The following is a 10,140-nucleotide window of genomic DNA, read 5'->3' as shown; positions in this document are numbered from 1 at the left end:
TTATTAAAAATATTTTATCCTAAACTTTCCTTCCAAAATAACTGGATTTGGAGAAAGGTAAATAAGATTTTGACATTTCCGATTAATGTAAACTAGTAATTTATTCACGCGTTGCGCGACTTCTGAGGGTTGAGGCGGTAACTTGATAACTTGACGGGAATTCAGCCAGTTCGGTTTCGTTCATTACACTACCTAAACAAAAACAAAAAGAATATAAAAATTGAGGTGGACCAATGGAGTAATGTCAGTCGGTATAACTCGAGCTTTAGTAAACTTAGAGTTTTGGTCCCATGCGTTGAGGCAAAATAATATAACTGCCGCCCAGTTCGTTATTTCGGTTGGTCGGAAACATGTTTTAAAATTGATTGATACTGGCACAAATTAAAAAATCATGTTTTAAAACTGTTTGATAATGACACAAAGGAAAGTGACACAACTAAAAAAATCAGAAGAAAACATGTTGCCTGCTTTTGAAAGGAATCGAACCGGGGGAGGCAAAGTATAGGAAACACACTTTATCGACATTATCAAAGCCGATGGACCAGAACTACTTATTATAATACCTTCACAAATATCTAATTTATATATAGATATAACTTCTAGAACCTATGGCACCAAAAATCTCTTTTACTATTTATAAATAATAAGATATCTTAAAAGATATAGTTGTAAAACTATTATAATTTTTTATCTCTTTCTTTCAACTAAGAAACACTTAAAATCTGTAATCAATTTGTTTCTTTTAAACTCTAAAAATGGCGTATTTAAGTTCGTTCGTTAAGTTGCACAAGTTAAATAGTCCATATAAAATGCTCAAATGACTAAGAAAGTCCTATAAACGACTTATTGCATAATACCCTATATTTGTGTACTTTAACTTGCATATTCATGCAGTTGCGCTTTCTCAATAACCATCTCCACTCAAACTGGCCAACAATGAGGCTAACTCATATGATGTGAGTGTCTCCAATAGCTTAGATGCTTGCCGGAGAAAAAGATCTAGGTGACGAAGGTTGTTTTATAGTAGAAACGATAAAATAGAGTTGAGGGCTTGCAAAATGCGAGCTTGATTTTTGTCTTAGTTGAAAATATCAGTCAAGCTAGTTGTGTCAAACAAAACCTCAAACAACGTTACATACTAGACAGTTATGCTATTGTCTAGAATTATTAGAAAGCTTTATAATTTGTGTACTTTAACTCGTATATTCACCTTCATCAGAATATGAAGATGATAAAAGCAAATTTATAATCTTAGCATCATTTTTTTAAAATCGTATTAAAGTCCATTCTACAATGATGCAATCTTAGAATGACCAGTCATATCTTTCTAAATATGCCTAAACACACCTCTAAGGATTTGTTTCCAACTCCGGGGATCATACCTCCTTTCTACAATGTGACAGTCGTGAAGTTTAGTACCGTGTTTGCGTACGTTTTATTACCCGTTTTTAATTAGATCTTCATATTTAATAAAAAAATGTCCAATTATTAATTATGTTATCCGCTTTCATCGTTACTGTTTTATTTACGCGTGACTCGTAGTAATATAATTTATAATCGTTTAAAGTATCTATTGTGTGCACTTTTAACCCCAACAATATATTGTTTACCACAATTGATCACCAAACCAATCATGAGGGACCATGTTGCAAATTACAAAAAAAAAAAAAATTTGTCCTCCTCTTTTCCTTCTCCCCGTCGCAGACAGCCCCCCCCCCTCCCCTCCCCTATTCAGTTATTTTGATCCCTTTTGACCCATAAATCACGGGATTTGAGTAATTAATTTGATTCTTAACATACACACTCCACCTTGTTATAGTATATCACGTAATTAACAGCTAATTTGTATCGAATCGTAACAATTTCATTAACTCTCTGGCCGTGGGTGATTTGACCCTATGACCCTATAAATATTCAACCAAAATGCAATTAAACAAGCGTACACCACCTCCTTACAATCCAGAACATAACCCCTAAGATAATTACAGCTAATAAACATTTATTGATCTCGTTTGAGTTCGTCTTCTGGCTGTAAACCCTAATTCGTCGTTCCCTTTCAATTCATACACGAACCAGGTAATTTACATTTATTTGGATCGGATTACTTAGGGGAACAAAAGCCCTCTGTCAATTTTGATTGACAGAGGACAAACATTGATCAATTGGATTAAGATCTAATTTAGGGTTCTTTTGATTTGGGGGGTAACTCTGTGCTCAGTGTTATATATTTTCCATTTCATGATCTTAACGAGTTACTCACTGGCCAAATTGGCCAGTGCACTTTGTGCTAAAACCCAAGACTCGGCCAGGGGCGTGGGTTCGAACCCCTTGATCCGGTTTTGTGATATTTTTGTTATTTCTTTTTAGTTTTGTTAACCATGTGTACCTTTTTAGTAAAGAAAATAATTATATTAAAACCTAATATTGTTACACTTGTTTAACAACCCGAACACCGTCAACTCTTGAAAGAAACTCTCGTTAAATGTTTTCGGATACATATATAGATAATCAACTATATATATAAATACATATATATATAATAATAATAATAATAATAATAATAATAATAATTGTGACTTTTAAGAATATTTAAACTAATAAAATTTTCTTCTACATAAAATTTTATGTGAACCCTTTAACGATCCCAAATATATTATAAACCCATGTATGCCCCCCGTGTTAGTTCGTTTACTTTGTTTTAGATATTTATTTTTTATATAGTTTAATAACTAGGACAAATTACCGGGACTTCTCGTGGAAACATCTAATTGCTTTAATCGTTACCATCCCCTCGTTACCGTATTCCTTATTCCAAGTGAGTTCTTCATAACCCCATTTTACCGCTTTTAATATTTTTGGGGTGTAACATGTCACAAGTTTTATCTCGTTAGTTATGTGCTTATTTATATAACCGATTCACAATTAGCGTACATGTTAATACTATTCTTGCATATTGTTTATGAATATACGTGAACTTGTTTGCTGTAACAACTCGGTTTTTTTTCCAATCTATATCATCCGACTTTATGTTCGAGTAATTTTTGCAATTAAAACTTGTCGCGTTTATCGAGTAAATATGATATAATTTTTATTTGTTTATTATATATATATATATATTTAACTTTAACAAATATACATTTGTAACCTCAAATCTAAACTTTAACCAGTTTTCGTATCCAACCTCAAACTCTAGGGACCAATTTGTAACTTTGTGTTTTAACCCATTTCGTTATATGAATATCCAGGAACCCGTACCCGTATCCATTTCTATTTCTTGGACCCGATTACATAATTGGTTAACTTGGACCTTAATTTTCGTTGGTATGATGTAATTGATCTGGGAAATCAACTAACAATAGCATTTTCCGCCTTAACCGACAATCCATATATGTTAATCGTATCAATCTTGATCCGTCTTTCCTTTTAACCTAACCGACACTCGTTTAACCTTGTAGAACACGAAAGTGGTTGTATTTTATCAATTAATCACACAAATACGATCTCTAAACCCTAGCCGACCTTTACCCTATATTTAATTGAATTAGTATAGCCTTTTGATCATCGTTCATCACCTTGCAACCGCCGGCCATTGTTGCGATCTATTAACCCTCTTCCACTCACTGTTTGAGGTGATTAAATACGTAGATAGGATCGCGATATTTTGTTCTGTATTAACCCTATGATTAATTTGATCAAATATAACAGAATTGATCAAATCGATTTCTAGGGGTTGTATTATCAATCTGTTGGGGCTGCTTCTGTATATATTTAATCCAAGTCAGTTTTAATCGCGCATCACTGCTTCTGTATACATATCACAGGGGGGCAGGTCGTGGGTTCGAATCCCTGCACCCCTGATTTTTAGTTGATTTTGGTTATTTTTTCTTTTTAAACACTTGATAACTAGGATATTAATAATAATTAATTAAAGCCGTTTTAATAAAAACCGACTTTGTAATACTTGTTTAACTTTCGTTTTCATTCGTGTATATACGTATATGTAAGCATATATGTTTATATATATATATATATGTATATAATTATATACAAACAAATATTTGATATATAAGTATGTGTAACAAGTAAACTTCATATATAAGTATATTTATATAATATAAATTGACAAACTAATAATATGTTTTTTTTAAATGATGTATTTTACTTTTATATTATAACATACTTTATATATTTATATACTTTATAAAACTAACAGTATCTTAAAATGTGTTTTACTTTTATTTAAACAAACTAATGATTTTGCATATTATATTTTATCATATTAATTATGATTAAAAAGAGGTATACTATTAACTTAATAATGATTATAATTTTCATAATCTATCTAGTTCATTAACTTAACGTATATTCACATTCTTTTTCCCTATTAGGCCTTATCGTCAACATGCATGATCCGCTTTCGTCATTTTTATTGTTATCTATCCACTGTTGTTCGTCTATTGAGGTGAGTACCACATTCCCTTATTTTACTTGTTTTCCATGTTTTGGGCACATATGCATAAATATTATTCTCATATATACTTATATACAAAACTACAACTTTGTCTTACGTGTTAACAACCTATACCTTACTTGTTTATGGTTTATTTGCTTTGTATGCTTCCGTATTTGGAGAGGTCCAACATAATCTCAGTCTAGTATGATCATACGCCAGTCGTTATAGCTTTGTGCTTTTCGACATCTCAGTTTTACTTGCTCATTTGGTTATTTTGTTATTCTCATATGACTTGCTGCAAATACATATTTTATTTATACTATATGTACACCTAAACTGGTGTGTTACTCACTCAACCTTGTGTTGACAAAACTATTTTATTTTCAATGCATATGTAGGTTACGTTTGATGTGAAATAACTGAAGTACAAGATCACTTAAGGATTTATGCTAGAAGAAAACTTGATGTGACATATTGTTATTGATTGATATATGTACTTTGTTTATTTGGATTTTGTAACGTATAATTGTTTTATTTGAAATTATTAAATAGATATTGAAATTTATAAAGTTGCATGATAGTAACCTTGAGAGCTGTGACAATTAGTTCGCGCCCCGGCATTTCCGCCGTAGGTTGGGGTGTGACAGATTGGTATCAGAGCCGAAGGTTTAAGGTTTAAGATAGGTCGTTAGAAACTGCCTTAGACACATGTTTAGGAACCATATACGTGCCAATCTGTTTACCTTTATGTGTTCAAATTAAATTGTTTACAGCTTTCTTAGATAATTATTATTTATTATCTATTGTATTGTTATGCACGCACACACAAACTCCGAGGCTATGCCTCCACGTTCAAATAAAACTTTTTGAAATTAGATTTCTTTTATTTATGGGAAATTCCTTAAGAATTCCCACCTGTTGTTTTCACTCGTGCACCTTAAGGCTCAGTTAGTGGCATGTCTCTATGATAAATGAAAGTGAAAGAGAAATGGTGAGTTGGGCACTGGCAAAACGGTTCCAAGAACCAAAGGTAAAACGCTATTTCTTACCTGGGAGATAACCTGACCACATTAATCAACCCTATGGACCCGAGCGAGACCCATAAATGCCATATGACCGACACCTTAGGTTGATTTTAACCGAATTCATGGTGATGCGTGGCTAAACTCGGTTTTCCCGATTATTGTGTTCTGTTATTAAATGGTTAGTTGGATGAAAAATCCATGGAACCCAAGGGCACTCCTACTATCCATTTCTTAACTTTTTTTCGTATTTTTGTTGGAGTAATCAAACGTGGTGATTCACAAGATACTCCGACTACCCATATTTATTTCGATAGTTCGTTATTTAGTTTAGTCGGTTAAAACGCCATGTAACGCTCATTGGGCCGGCAAACTTCATTGCATTGTTAATTCGCTAATTAGTTGGGACAATCAAATTGCCATGTAACGCTCATGGGCTGTCCAACTCAGTTTTTATTTGTTAGTTCGTTGGGCCATTCAAATTGCCATGGAAAGCTCATGGGAGGCCAACATCCATAAGTTATATTTCGTTAGTTTATTATAAACTTAATAATCTAAATTTTAAACTGACTTAACTCCTCATGTAGTCACCACACATTAAACTTATTGACTACATCATTTAACAACTATTTACGCAATGTACCCCCTCATCTTATAAACTTTTACTTTTAATCCTCATGATGCAATTACTCTTCACTTCTCAAGAAAACGTTAATATAAGTTATCCACATAGTTAAGCATTTACTATTCTTAAGATTACCCAGTTTATCCTTCATATTATAAATTCTCATTTTTGGTCCCTATAGAATTCCCCATTCAAGAAACTAACGTTATCCTCGACATCAATCGTTTGATTCTCACGACCATCGCATGGCTGCCTGTATCGCCAAAGAGATAGCTGCTACGATCCCTAGGATAGTGACACAAATTCAAAACATCAATGCAACCGATTTAACTTTCCCCATTAATTCTTCTCCTGGTGACTACAAACCATCTACCTCCACTCAACCTCACAACAAGAAATGTAAGAACCTTGCTCCAACACATCCTACCCACCCGCAAGTCTCATCAAACAAGAAACCTTACCTCGGTTCTTTTCTGTCATGCTTTTTCTGTAATCATCATCACTCGGTTAAATCCCTATGCCGTCGTTGCACCCAAGGTAACCGTTATGGCCATCTTACTAACACCTGCCATGTCCCGCTTACTGCACAAGCTGTTCCGCAACAACCTACCCCTCATGCTCAATCCGGCGTTCCTTTTAACCACGCTTGCTATCATTGTGGGGACCAAACCATCTTCGTAATATGTGCCCTCAACTTATCCATGCCCATCAAGCCCAAACCTTGACCACACCCTACTTCATGACTCATGCTCACCAAGTTCAAACTCAACCACATCATGTTCCTCAAGCTTCTCCCGTCAATCAAGGTCAACTTTACTTAACCCAACACTACCAAACCCCGCAACCGCAAGCTCAAGTTTACTAGACATATTTCCACCAAACAACCTTCTTGCAAACTATTCAAGCTCACTTTATTCAAGCTACCCCAAATCAATCTACCTCAACTGCTCCTACTCCTGCAACTCCTCATGGTGCCTCAAGTCACGTCAATTAAGCTACTCAACGATCATGAAGACTTTTTTTCGTTCCCTTTATCTATCTTACCTTATGTTGTCTTTTTCTTAAATACGTATTGTAACGCCTCTTTATGACTTTGAATTATTTCCCCATTTAACTATTTATCTTATATTTTATGAATAAAATCTCTTTTGTTTAATATATTGTTTATTAAAGCCTACTTCTATCTTATTTCTTACCTTCATTACTTATAATCTACCCCTTCTTGAACTTTAAATACTTAAATCTTTACAAGTCGTCTTAAAATTTCTTTGTTTTACTAAAATTCACTGCAACTTTTGAAATTATATCTATACATTGGTGACTTTCTAGTGTTTTAAATTTAAAACTCCTTAAAACTTTTGTTTCCTCAAAAATCATGTTGTAATAAAATGTTTTGTAAATCCACACGATGGGACGAATCATGTGGACCATCCGACGATAACAATAATTATGGTCCGGAACATAATTATCGAAGTCCTCGAATGGAAATCATGAAGCGTAAAGTTGTGTGTCATAATATAGAATCGAATGTAGTTGGGATAACGGTACAAATGTAAAGATGATAAGGACATGGTGGATACGCCGCTGGTACATCCTATATATAAGTGCCCTTATCAGATTCAAAGTTCGGTGTTATGATAAATTTTTAAATTTTATTTTAAAATTTTCTTTCCCTTAAACTTTAATGGTGTTGTTATAGTATTATTTAATATCGGGACGAAATTCTCTAAAGTAGGGGAGACTATAACAACTCGATTCTTTTTCCAATCTATATTATCCGACCCGTTTTATGTTCGAGTAATTTTTGCAATTAAAACTTGTCGCGTTTATCGAGTAAATATGATATAATTTTTATTTGTTTATTATATATATATATTTAACTTTGACAAATATACATTTGTAACCCAAATCTAAACTTTAACCAGTTTTCATATCCAACCTCAAACTCTAGGGACTAGTTTGTAACTTTGTGTTTTAACCCATTTCGTTATATTAATATCCAGGAAACCGTACCCGTATCCATTTTTATTTCTTGGACCCGATTACATAATTGGTTAACTTGGACCATTATTTTCGTTGGTATGATGTAATTGATCTGGGAAATCAACTAACAATAGCATTTTCGGCCTTAACCGACAATCCATATATGTTAATCGTATCAATCTTGATTCTTCTTTCCTTTTAACCTAACCGACACTCGTTAAACCTTGTAGAACACGAAAGTGGTTGTATTATATCAATTAATCACGCAGATACGATCTCTAAACCCTAGCCGACCTTTACCCTATATTTAATTGAATTAGTATAGCCTTTTGATCATCGTTCATCACCTTGCAACCGCCGGCCACTGTCGCGATCTATTAACCCTCTTCCAATCACTGTTTAAGGTAATTAAATACATAGATAGGATCGTGATTTCTTGTTTTGTATTAACCCTATGATTAATTTGATCAAATATAACATAATTGATCAAATAGATTTCTAGGGTTTGTATTATCAATCTGTTAGAGCTGCTTCTGTATATATTTAATGCAAGTCAGTTTTAATCGCGCATCACTGGTAGCCCAGTTGGTTAGACACCATGTATCAAAGGGGGCAGGTCGCGGGTTCGAATCCCTGCACCACTGATTTTTAGTTGATTTTGGTTATTTTTTCTTTTTAAACACTTGATAACTAGGATATTAATAATTAATTATAGCCATTTTAATAAAAACCGACTTTGTAATACTTGTTTAACTTTTATTTTTGTTCGTGTATATACTTATATGTAAGCATATATGTTTATATATATGTATATATAACTATATACAAACTATAATTTGATACATAAATATATGTAACAAGTAAACTTTATATATAAGTATATTTTGTAACTTAAATTGACAAACTAATAATATGTTTTTTTAAATGATGTATTTTACTTTTATATTATAACATACTTTATATATTTATATACTTTATAAAACTAACAGTATCCTAAAATGTGTTTTACTTTTATTTAAACAAACTAATGATTTTGCATATTATATTTTATCATATTAATTATAATTAAAAAGAGGTATACTATTAACTTAATAATGATTATAATTTTCATAATCTATCTAGTTCATTAACTTAGCGTATCTTCGCATTCTTTTTCCCTATTAGGCCTTATCGTCAACATGCATGATCCGCTTTCGTCATTTTTATTGTTATCTATCCACTGTTGTTCGTCTATTGAGGTGAGTACCACATTCGCTTATTTTACTTGTTTTCCACGTTTGGGGCACATATGCATAAATATTATTCTCATATATACTTATATACAAAACTGCAACTTTGTCTTATGTGTTAACAACTTATACCTTACTTGTTTATGTGTTTATTTGCTTTGTATGCTTCCGCATTCGGAGAGGTCCAACATAATCTCAGTCTAGTATGATCATACGCCAGTCGTTATAGCTTTGTGCTTCTCGACATCTCAGTTATACTTGCTTATTTGGTTATTTTATTATTCTCATATGACTTGCTGCAAATACATATTTTTATTTATACTATATGTACACCTACACTGGTGTGTTACTCACTCAACCTTGTGTTGACAAAACTATTTTATTTTCAACGCATATGCAGGTTACGTTTGATGTGAAATAACTGAAGTACAAGATCACTTAAGGATTTATGCTAGAAGAAAACTTGATGTGACATATTGTTATTGATTGATATATGTGCATTGTTTATTTGGATTTTGTAACGTATATTTGAAATTATTAAATAGATATTGAAATTTATAAAGTTGCATGATAGTAACCTTGAGAGCTGTGACAATCAGTTCGCGCCCCTGCATTTCCGCCGTAGGTTGGGGTCTGACACTTGCAATGTGTTTACTATTTCCGCCGTGGAAGTTACGCAAACGCATGCACATAGTGGGAGGGTCCGACGGGACGTACCTACGCCGTCTAACGTTACGACTTCGGTTGTTCGTAAAGTGGCTCTCATTTACCCTATTTCTACGGCCTCGGCTAAGTGAACGGGAGGAGGAAATTAATTGATTTCATTTA

Source organism: Bidens hawaiensis, unplaced genomic scaffold (genome assembly GCF_021521415.1).
Source record: "Bidens hawaiensis isolate Kalapana, Puna unplaced genomic scaffold, B.hawaiensis_p1.1 tig00004007_1, whole genome shotgun sequence".
Lineage (NCBI taxonomy): Eukaryota > Viridiplantae > Streptophyta > Magnoliopsida > Asterales > Asteraceae > Bidens > Bidens hawaiensis.
This window is presented reverse-complemented; position numbering follows the sequence as displayed.